The sequence below is a fragment of the Leptonychotes weddellii genome, chromosome 15 (genome assembly GCF_054177405.1).
Source record: "Leptonychotes weddellii isolate Sample4059 chromosome 15, ASM5417740v2, whole genome shotgun sequence".
Taxonomy (NCBI): Eukaryota; Metazoa; Chordata; class Mammalia; order Carnivora; family Phocidae; genus Leptonychotes; species Leptonychotes weddellii.
Window position 1 is genome coordinate 37,231,332 of NC_138383.1, and position 11,336 is coordinate 37,242,667.

General features: G+C 40.2%; 1 protein-coding gene and 1 pseudogene across 3 annotated transcripts in view; one reads left to right on the forward strand and one right to left on the reverse strand.

Annotated features, from left to right (window-relative positions):
* The window catches only part of TAOK1 (TAO kinase 1), a 147,198-nt gene that overhangs the window by 16,822 nt on the left and 119,040 nt on the right, over window positions 1-11,336 (forward strand). Inside the window, exon 1 of one of the 3 annotated variants that reach the window (XM_081805516.1) lies at window positions 5,920-5,983. The exons of the other annotated variants lie outside the window; for them this stretch is intronic. The gene's annotated coding sequence lies outside the window, so the exon portion shown is untranslated. Of the gene's footprint in view, window positions 1-5,919; window positions 5,984-11,336 lie in introns of those variants that run through there. 3 annotated transcript variants of the gene reach the window in all.
* The window catches only part of LOC145717456 (L-lactate dehydrogenase A chain pseudogene), a 31,603-nt pseudogene continuing 26,578 nt past the window's right edge, over window positions 6,312-11,336 (reverse strand).

Below are 11,336 nucleotides of genomic sequence, written 5' to 3' on the forward strand. Positions count from 1 at the left end.
GTGATTTAATATTTGTATAGCACAATGATCACCCCAATAAACAAAAAAAACCCTTCCTCTCCATGGCATTGAATACAATCTAAGGAGGGAAAATAAAATCTCAAATCAGTTTTAAAAATTTTACTCAAGGGGCGCCTGGGTGGTTCAGTCAGTTGTATCTGACTCTTGATTTCAGCTCAGGTCATGATCTCAGGGTCCTGAGATCAAGCCATGTTGGGCTCTGTGCTTAACGGGGAGTCTGCTTCCCTCCCACTGCCCCTCCCCCTGCTAGTGCGTGTGCACATTCTCTCTCAAATAAATAACTAAATCTTTTTTTTTTTTTTTTACTCAAGAGGCGCCTGGCTAGCTTAGTTGGTAGAGCATGCAACTCTGGATCTCAGGGTCATGAGTTTGAGCCCCACATTGGGGGTAGAGTTTATTTTAAAAATAAATAGGAGTGCCTGGGCCGTTCAGTTCATTAAGTGGCCAACTCTTGATTTCAGCTCATGTTATGATCTCAGGGTCCTGAGTTTGAGCCCCACGTCTGCTCTGCACTGTGAGGGGAGTCCGCTTAAGATTCTTTCCCTCGCCTCTCAGAGCCCTTGCACTCACTTGTGTGCTCTCTTTCTCTATTAAATAAATAAATAAGTCTTTTAAAAAATCTTTAAACATAAACATTTTATTCTCATTTAGAAAAGTTTTTTTTCTTGAAGATTTTATTTATTTGACAGAGACACAGCGAGAGAGGGAACACAAGCAGGGGGAGTGGGAGAGGGAGAAGCAGGCTTCCCATTGAACAGGGAGCCTGATGCGAGGCTCGATCCCAGGACCCTGAGATCATGACCCGAGCTGAAGGCAGACGCTTAACGACTGAGTCACCCAGGCGCCCCTCTCAGTTTTAAAATTAAACAAGACTAAGAGATGACAAATGTATACCTTTAGCTTGCCTAAATGGAAGAAGCCACGCAATATGTGTATTCGACTTAATTTCCAATATATAACCACACCTTTTCTGATGATCCATCTGTTTTCTCTAAGACTTAAAGAATAACTACATTAGTTTTTTTCCTATTAAACCTAGTGGGCATTGTGAATCTTAGGTGTGACTATTTCTCTTACCTTAAGGAAGGAAGAACAAATTCTCAGTCCCTTTCTTTCATTAGGAAATATGAAAATATGTTAAGAGGATAGCTCTCATGTTGAGTGTTCTGACCAATAAAACAACCAAACACACACCACAAAAGAACACAAGGAAATTTTTGGAGGTGATGGATGTGTTTAGTACCTTGGTTGCAGTGATGGTACATAAGCAAGTGTGTGCTTATGTACAGACTCATCAAAATATATACACTAAATATGGGAAGTTTTTTTAAGATTTTATTTTATTTTTAAAGATTTTATTTAGAGCATGAGTGGGGGGAAGGGCAGAGGAAGAGGGAGAAAGAGAATTTCAAGCAGACTCCATGCTGAGTGAGGAGCCCCTTCATGGGATCTCATGACCCTGCAATCATGACCTGAGCTGAAACCAAATTGGTTGCTCAACCGACTGTGCCACCCAGGCACCCTGCAATTTTTTTTTTTTTAAACATTTGAGAGAGAGAGAGAGTGTGTGTGTGTGTGCGCATGCATGAGCAGGGGAACGGGCAGAGGGAGAGGGAGAGAGGATCTCAAGTGAATCCCCACTGAGTGCAGAGCCCCACGCAGGGCTCATGTCACAACCCCGGGATCATGACCTGAATGAAATCAAGCATCCGACACGTAACTCCATGAGCCACCCATGGCCCCAAGGCGGGGTTATCTTTCATTCATCTTTTATTATTTAATGAATATTTGTTAAATGAGATTGCAGTTGTTCCTTTATTTGCCTTTCCCATCTAATCATCTCTGAATCCCCAGCATCTAGGAATTGGTAAAGTCATAGTAAATATTGAATGAATTATGCCTATTTTGGTTTACTGGTTGGTTTTGATATTGTCTAGTTAAATCAAATGAAAGCAAGTGGTTTAAGCTTGATAGAAGAAAGCTTGATCTTCTTGTAGTACCTTTTCCCCCATGAGTTACTGTGTACATTTGGACATTGGAACATGGAGCATTATTAAACTTTAATTATTTGCTATGATAATTTCTTTCAATATATGATAACTGATATTCTAAATTTTTACATTTTTTAACCGATGTTTTGCTTTTTTTTTTTTTGTGATTGTCCTTTTACTTAAAGAGCTATTACAGTAATTGCTTAGAATAAAATGCATCTCTCATTTGCTAATATTCTGGCATGTCATAAAAATTCATTAACTGTGGGGGGCATCTGGGTGGCGCAGTCAGATAAGCATCTGACTCTTGGTTTCCCCTCAGGTCATGATCTCAGGGTGGTGGGATCTCCCTGAGTCGGGCTCTGTGCTCAGCGCAGAGTCTGCTTAAGAGTCTCTCTGTCTCCCTTTGGCCCTCCCCCTGCTCTCTCTCTCCCTCTCTGTCAAATAAATAAATCTTTTCTTTTTTTAAGATTTTATTTATTTATTTGACAGAAAACAAGCAGGGGGAGCAGCAGAGGGAGAGAAGCAGGCTCTCCACTAAGCAAGGAGCCCGACGTGGGGCTCCATCGCAGGACTCTGGAATCATGACCTGAGCCAAAGACAGACACTTAACTGACTGAGCCATGCAGCCGCCCCAATAAATAAATAAATCTTAAAAAAAAATTCATTAATTGTGAAGGAGTAAGTATTGTGAAAATTTAATATTTCTTCTATTGGATTAATTATAGAAATCAAAGTAAGTGCTGGGGTATCATTTTAATACATACCTCTCAGTTATCAGGGATTATTATAACTTTGGAGATTTCAGTAGAATCGGGCATTTTCTTTTACATTTTTTTCCAGCTTTTTAATTGATATACTATAATGTGTTTAAACATTTTTTTGTAATAATTTTAGGCTTACAGAAAAGTTGCAAAGTTATTAGAATGTTAAGATATGCCTTTCAACCCTAATCTTATATAACCATAGAATAATTACCAAGACAAGGAAATCAACATTGGTATAATATTATGAACTTAACCTTAGTCCTTACTTGAATTTTACTACTTTTTTCACTAATAACTCTTCTCAGTTTGAGGATCTCACACTACAGTTTGTTATGTGTCTTTGGTCTTTATCTGTGATGGTACCTTGTCTTTTATGACCTTGACACTTTTTTTTTTAATGTTGACACTTGCTGAGTATTGGTCAGTTATTTTTAATATGTCTCTCAATTTGGGCATGTTTAGTGTTTTCTCAGGATTAGTTTTTTTTTTTTTTGAAGATAATTTATTTATTTGACAGAGAGAGAGACAGTGAGAAAGGGAACACAAGCAGGGGGAGTGGGAGAGGGAGAAGAAGGCTTCCCGCAGAGCAGGGAGCCCGATGCGGGGCTTGATCCCAGGACCCTGGGATCATGACCTGAGCCGAAGGCAGACGCCCAACCGACTGAGCTACCCAGGCGCCCGTTGGCTATGTATCTTGAAGAATGTCTCCCATCTAGTTTTGTCTGATATTTTTCTCCTGATTAGCCTGAGGTGATGGGTTTTTGGAAGGAATATCATGGATGTGTAGTGTCTTCCCCAGACATCCTATCGGGAGGTACATAATGTCCACGTGACAACACTGATGATACTAGCCTTCCTCACTTGGTAAATGTAGTGTTTGCCAGGTTTCACTACTGTGAAATTACTATTTTGCTCTTTCCCTCCTCTGTTTCTTTGGAAGTGAGTCACTAAGTTTAGCCCATCCCTTAAATGGGGAAGAGGCTCATGAGATTTTGATTTGCATTTCCTTGATGTCTCTTCTGTGCTTATTTGCAATGTGTATTTCTTTAGCTGTCTGTTCAAATTATTTGCCCCTCCCCTCCATTTTAAAATAGGGCTGTTTGTTATTACTTAGATATGAATCTTTATATATTTAGGTTTAAGCCCTTTATTAGATACTTTTTTTAAAAAAGGCTTTTATTTATTTATTTGACAGAGACATCGAGAGAGGGAACACAAGCAGGGGGAGTGGGAGAGGGAGAAGCAGGCTTCTCGCTGAGCAGGAAGCCCAATGCGGGGCTCGATCCCCCGACCCTGGGATCATGACCTGAGCCGAAGGCAGACGTTTAACCACTGAGCCACCCAGATGCCCCTATTAGATACGTGTTTTGCAAATCTTTTCTCTCAGGCTCGTTTTTTATTTTCTTAATATTATCTTTAAAAGAACAGAAGTTTTCAATTTTGATGAAGTTTGGTTTATCAGTTTCTTTTATGGGTTGTGTTTTTGGTTTTATATCTAAGAAATCTTTGCATAAACTAAGGTCACAAAAAATTTTTTGTTCAGTACTTTCATATAGAAATTTTAAAGTGTGAGGTTTTACATTTAGGTCTTTTATTTATTTGTTTTTATTTTGTTTTGTTTTAAGAAACTTTATTTTCCATTATTTCCATTTATTGCCTTTGTGGAAGAGCAGCTTAAGACTTAATGAATGATGGTAGGCAGGTTAATATAAGATGCCTCTGTGAGAGTCTGGTGGTCAGCCCTGGGATCAGTAACCACCAAAAGTCCTGGCTCCCAGGAGGCTGCCTGGATCTGGTTAGTGAATGTTTCCAGAGTGAAGCGGCCAGCAATAGGAGTGGCTCCAGTAGCAGCCGCAAACATCAGTACAGCTAATACTGGCCAGTATTCCTGGATGATATGACCCTGACATCAGCTGGGTTTTCAGTGGTAACAATGGCACAAGCTGCCAGCAGAAGCTTCTCTCAGGTTCTGTTCAGATTTATGGTGTAGATGCCATCACTCTTCCTTTTGTAGTTGTACTGTTCCATTTGGAAGTCAACCCACCTAAGTGGGTTCCTGCTGCAAGGAATTTGAGGACATCCCCCTCCTTCATTTGCAGGACAACTTGAGTTGTCATTTTGGAGAGCATTGACCCTTTAACGATATCAAGTCTTCCAATCTACTACTAGGGTATATCTCTCCATTTATTTAGTTTATTTTTTATTTCTGTCATCAGTGCTTCGTAGTTATCAGCATACAAATATTGTACATATTTATCCCTAAGTATTTGAAGATTTTTGAAGTTATTGTAAATGTTACTTTTTTTCCTCCAAATTTCAATTTTGTTAATACTGTGTAAAATACAGTTGATTTTTGTGTATTGACTTTGTATTTTGCAACCTTGGTAAATTCACTTAGTACTAAGTTCAGGTAGCTATTTTATAGATTATTTGATATTTTCTAAGTAGACAGTTATGTTTATGATTAAAGACCGTTTTATTTCTTCCTTTCCAGTGTGAATGCATGCCCTTCCTTCCTCCTCCTCCTCCTTTTTTTTTTGCCTTATTGCACTGGCTAGATCCTTCAGTACAATCTTGAATAGATGTGGTGAGAGTAGATATCCTCATTACATATGATATTAACTGTAGGGCTCTTACAGATATTCTTTATCAAGTTAAGGAAGTTTCTTCTATGTTCAGTTTGCTGGGAGTTTTTGTCAGGAATGAATTGAACTTTGTCAAATGCTTTTTTTTTTTTGCCTCTACTGAAATCATATGATTATGCTTCTTAAGTCTAATATACTGAGCTATATTGATTGATTTTCACTCCAGGGATGAACTCCACTTGGTGTGATGATACATTATTATTTTCATAAGTTGCTGGCTTCTACTTGCTGATATTTTGTTCCGAGTTTTTTGCATTCATATCCTGGGGAAATACTGGTCTATAGATTTCTTATTCATGTCTGGTTTTGGTATCATGGTATTGTTGACTTCATAAGTTAAGTTGGTAAGTGTTTATATGCTAGACGAGTTTATGTAGAACTGATGTCTGTCCGTTCGCTCGCTCACCCTTTCTTTCTTTCTTTCTTTTTCTCTTTCTTTCTTTCTCTCTCTCTCTCTCTCTCGAAGCAGGGAGGGGCAGAGGGAGAGTGTTTCAAGCATCCCAGGATGTGGTTGGACTAGACATGTTGGATGAAGGGACCAGGAGTTAAATAACACACAGTAACTACATACCTGGTTTGAAGAGCAACTGCAGCATATGCAACACTGGCAGTGGTGTCTCTGAGGTGGTGGAACTATTTTACATTAACCAATTCAAGACTACACGAGATAGGTATCATCTAACATCAGGTTATGGCTGCAGGGTTTTGTGAACTATTTCTATTTGTAACTTTAGGAAACTGATGTTTTTCCTGGGTCATTTTAATATTACTAGAGTAACCAATAATAAGGACAATAATATACACAACCTCCAACTAAAATCCTGTTGTAGCATAGACAGTGAAGTGGTACAACATTAGAAAACTTCAAAACAGCAGCTCTTTTTGGATTACCCCCAAAGTGTATCTGCACTCTTCTTCAAATGGGCCTCTGTCTCAGGCATCAGATTCACCTTCACTACATCTGAGATTCCATTCTGTCCCAAGATGCAAGGAACACAGAGGAAGGCATCATCTTTTATTCCATAGAGACCCTTAATCATGGTAAAAATTGGATGCATCCACCAAAGAAGATTCTTCATTATACTTTCTGCCAAATCTGCCACAGTCATGTGGCCCAGGATGTGTAGTCTTTCAGTTTGATCACCTCATAGGCACTGTCGACTACCTGTTTGTGAACCTCTTTCCACCATTGCTTATCTGTATCAGTGCCAAAGTCAGGGCACAGATTTTTCTGGGGAGACACCAGCAACATTTACTCCATACAGGTACACTAGAGTCTCCATGCTTCCCAGGTACCGACCCATTACAGTTAATGAGTGAACTCCCAGCCTTTCCCCCATTAGGTAATGGAATTAGACTGAATCCAGATTGCAACCACTTCCAATAAAAAGGTATTTTGGGAAAGCTGCTTATCTTCCAAGCCGTATGTCACGATATCTACTGGATTGGAAACAACAAGCAACTTGCAGTTTAGGCTGTATTTTACAGTATTAAGAATGATGAATTTAAAGATGTTCCCTTTATGCTGGGCCAAATTAAGATGGCTTTCTCTGTCTTGCTGACATGCCCCAACTGTGATAATAACCAGCTTGGAGTTTGCAGTCATGTTATAGTCTTTGCCAGAGACAATTTTTGGTATAAGGTAAAGGCTGCCATGTTGGAGAGCCATCATATCTCCCTTCAGTTTGTCTTCCATGACATCCACAAGAGCAAGTTCATCTCCAAGTCCTTCATTGAGAGACTGATAGCATGGGCCGTGCCAACAGCACCAGCCCCAACAACTGTAATTTAATCCTGGGGGGTATAGTCTTCTTTATAAAGATTCTGAGGGGCGCCTGGGTGGCTCAGTTGGTTAAGCGACTGCCTTCAGCTCAGGTCATGGTCCTGGAGTCCTGGGATCGAGTCCCACATCGGGCTCCTGGTTCGGCAGGGAGCCTGCTTCTCCCTCTGACCCTCTCCCCTCTCATGCTGTTTCTCTCTCTCTCTCGAATAAATAAATAAAATAAAATCTTTAAAAAAAAAAAGATTCTGAATCCGTTGATCCTTGAGAGTTGCCATATTGGATTTAGAACCATATGGAATCGGGGTACATGTCTGGCAGGCAGGTGGGCCGGCGGGCAGCATTGGATTCAGACTTGGTGGCAGCAGCTTTGGTATCCTGCCATTTGTTATTTAGAATTGTTTGATTTCCAAATATTTAGGAATACTCCTCTAATTTAATTTCTAATTCTGTGGGTCAGAGAATGCACTGTAATTCTTTCTATTTGTTGAGACTTGTTTTATGGCCCAGTGTATGGTCTAGTTTGGAACATTGGTTAATGTTCCATGAGCACTTGAATGGAATGTGTATTCTTTGTTGGATGGAGTGCTTTATAAATGTGAATTAGGTCAAGTTATTTGAGTGTTAAGTTTCTGTATACCTATTGATTTTCTGTACCTGTTTGCTCAATTATAGAGTAATGTTGAAATATGAACCATAATTTGTCTTTTTCTTTTCAGTTTTGTCAGTTTTTCTTCATGTATTTTGAAGCTTTATTAGGTACATACATATTTAGAATTGTATATTTTTATTTTTTAATTTTTAAAATATTTTTAAAGATTTTATTTATTTGAGGGAGAGAGAGAGGGCATGAGTAAGAAGGGTGCACAGGGAGAGGGAGAAGCAAGACTCCCCAGCAGGGAGCCCAGCGCAGGGCTCTGTCCCAGGACTCTGAGATCATGATCTTAGCCGAAGGCAGATGCTTAACCAACTGATCCACCCAGGTGCTCAAGATTATTGTATATTCTTGAACTGTCCTTTTCTCATTTTGAAATAATCCCTTTTCATCTTTGGTAACACTTCATCATTCTTTAAACAATTGTGTCAGGGCGCCTGGGTGGCTCAGTCGTTAAGCATCTGCCTTTGGCTCAGGTCATGATCTCAGGGTCCTGGGATTGAGCCCTGCATCAGGCTCCCTGCTCAGCGGGAAGCCTGCTTCTCCCTCTCCCATTCCCCCTGCTTGTGTTCCTTCTCTCGCTTTGTCTCTCTCTGTCAAATAAATAAATAAAATCTTAAAAAAAACAACAACAAAAAACCCCCAGTTGTGTTAAAATTACATAAAATGAACCATTTTAACAATTTTAAAGTATATAGTTCAGTGGCATTATGTGCACTCAGAGTGTTGTGTAACCATTGCCATCATTCATCTCTAGAACTTTTTTTTACCATCCAAAACAGACTCTGTGTTCATTAAAGAACAGCTCCAATCCCATCCCCACCTTCCCTGGGCCTGGTAACCTCTGTTGTTTCTGTCTCTATGAATTTGCATTTTCTAGGTAGCTAATATAAGTGGAGTCATACAGTATTTGTTCTTTTGTGTCTGGGCTTACTTAGCATAATGTTTTCATGGCTCATCTGTATAGTTGCATATCTTAGAATTTCATTCCTTTTTAAAAGGTTGAAAAGGAATGTGTGTGTGTATCTCACGTGTTCATTTGTTTATTCATCTATTTTTTCAAATATTTATTTGAGAGAGAGAGAGAGAGATGGGGGAGGGGCAGAAGGAGAGGGAGAGAGAATCTCAAGCAGACTCTACATTGAGTGCAGAGCCCAGGTGGGGCTCAGTCCTATGACCCTGAGATCATGACCTGAGCCGAAATCAAGAGTCGGATGCTCAACCAACTGAGCTCTCCAGGTGCCCCTGTTTATTCATTTTTTGATAGACTTTGGGTTGTTTCTACCTTTTGGCTATTGTGAATATTGCTGCTGTGAATAATGGTATACACGTAATCTCTTTGAGCACCTGCTTTCAATTTTGGGTATGTACTCCTGTATTCTTTTTTTTTTGAAAGATTTCATTTATTTTTTTGAGAAAGAGAGAGATAGCAAGAGGGAGAGCACGAGCAGAGAGGCGAGAAGAGGGAGAAGCAGGCTCTTCACTCAGCAGGGAGCTGGATGCGGGGCTCCATTCCAGGACCCTGGGATCATGACCTGAGCTGAAGGCAGACGCTTAACTGAGCCACCCAGGCGCCCCGACTTTAACATTTCTTTCTTTCTTTTTTTTTTTATATTTTATTTATTTATTTGAGAGAGAGAGAATGAGAGAGAGAGCACGAGAGGGAAGAGGGTCAGAGGGAGAAGCAGACTCCCTGCTCAGCAGGGAGCCTGATGTGGGACTCGATCCCGGGACTCCAGGATCATGACCTGAGCCGAAGGCAGTTGCTTAACCAACTGAGCCACCCAGGCGCCCGACTTTAACATTTCTTATAGTGCACATCTGCTGTTAATGAATTCTCACAGATTTTGCTTGATAACTATTTCACCTTAATTGGAAGAAACCCTTTTGTTTGATGTAACTTTAGGTTCACATGCAATTATGAGAAATACAGAGAGATCTTGTCGACTCTTCGCCCAGGTTCCCCCAGTGGTAATATCTTGGGTAACTATAGTGTAGTATCACAAGTAGGAAATTGACATTGATACAGTTCACTTGACCTTACTCAAATTTCACCAGTTTTGCCTACACTCCTTTGTGTGTGTTTGTTTTTTATTTTTTGTATCCCAATTTTACTTTATTTTTTTCCTTTTTTTTTTAACATATAATGTATTATTTGTTTCAGGAGTACAGGTCTGTGATTCATCAGTCTTACACAATACACAGCACTCTGTTGTTTTTTTAAAGATTTTATTCATTTGAGAGAGAGAGAGAGCACAGGCAGGGGGAGCGGCGAGAGGGAGAAGCAGGCTCCCTGCTGAGCAGAGAGCCCAACGTGGGGCTCGATCCCAGGATCCTGGGATCATGACCTGAGCCGAAGGCAGTTGCTCAACCGACTGAGCCACCCAGGCACCCCTGTGTGTGAATTTGTGTATATATTTAGTTCTGTGCAGTTTTATAAATGTGTAGATTCCTATGACAGCTACCACAGTCAATACAGAATAATTCCATCACAAGGATCACTTGTGCTACCCTTATTGTCACAGCTGCCTCTCTCCCTTACCCTCCCGAACCCCTAGAAATCACTTGTGTTCTTCATCTCTACAATTTTGACATTTAGGGAGTGTGTGAAATAAGTTTTTTTTCACTTAGCATGATTTGCTTGAGATTCATCTAAGTTGTTAAATGTACCAGTGGTTTGTTCTTATTGCAAAGTAGTTGTTTATGGTATGTATGTACCATGTTTTGTTTAACCATTTACCTACTAAAAGCTATTTGGGTATTTCCCAGTTTTTTGTTACTACAAATGAAGTACAGCCATACAAATGGTGTAGGTTTTTGTGTGAACGTAAGTTTTGCTATCTGGAATAAATATCCAAGAATTCAGTTGTTGGGTTATATACCACACACATGTTTAGTTTTGTAAGAAACTGCCATACTTTTCTAGAGTGTCCGTAACAGTTTACATTTTTACTAGTGAGGGGAGCCTGGCTGGCTCATTCGGTTGAGGGTTGGACTCTTGGTTTCAGCTCAGGTCATGATCTCAATGTTGTGGGATTGAACCCTGCACTGGGCTCCACGCTGGGCATGGAGTCTGCTTGAGATTCTCTCTCTCTGCCTCTCCCTTTGCCCCTTCCCCTCCCTCACATTTGTGCTCTGTTTCTCTCTCTCTCTCAAATAAATAATACCTTTACATTTCTACTAACGATATGTGAGTAATCTAGTTTTTTCATATCTTCACTAGCCTTTTTTTTTAATTGTGGGAAATATATGTAGCATAAAATTTACCATTTTAGCCATTTTTTTTTTTAAAGATTTTATTTATTTATTTGAGACAGAGAGAACGAGAGAGAGAGAGCACATGAGAGGGGGGAGGGTCAGAGGGCAAAGCAGACTCCCTGCTGAGCAGGGAGCCCGATGCGGGACTCGATCCAGGGACTCCAGGATCATGACCTGAGCCGAAGGCAGTCGCTTAACCAACTGAGCCACCCAGGCGCC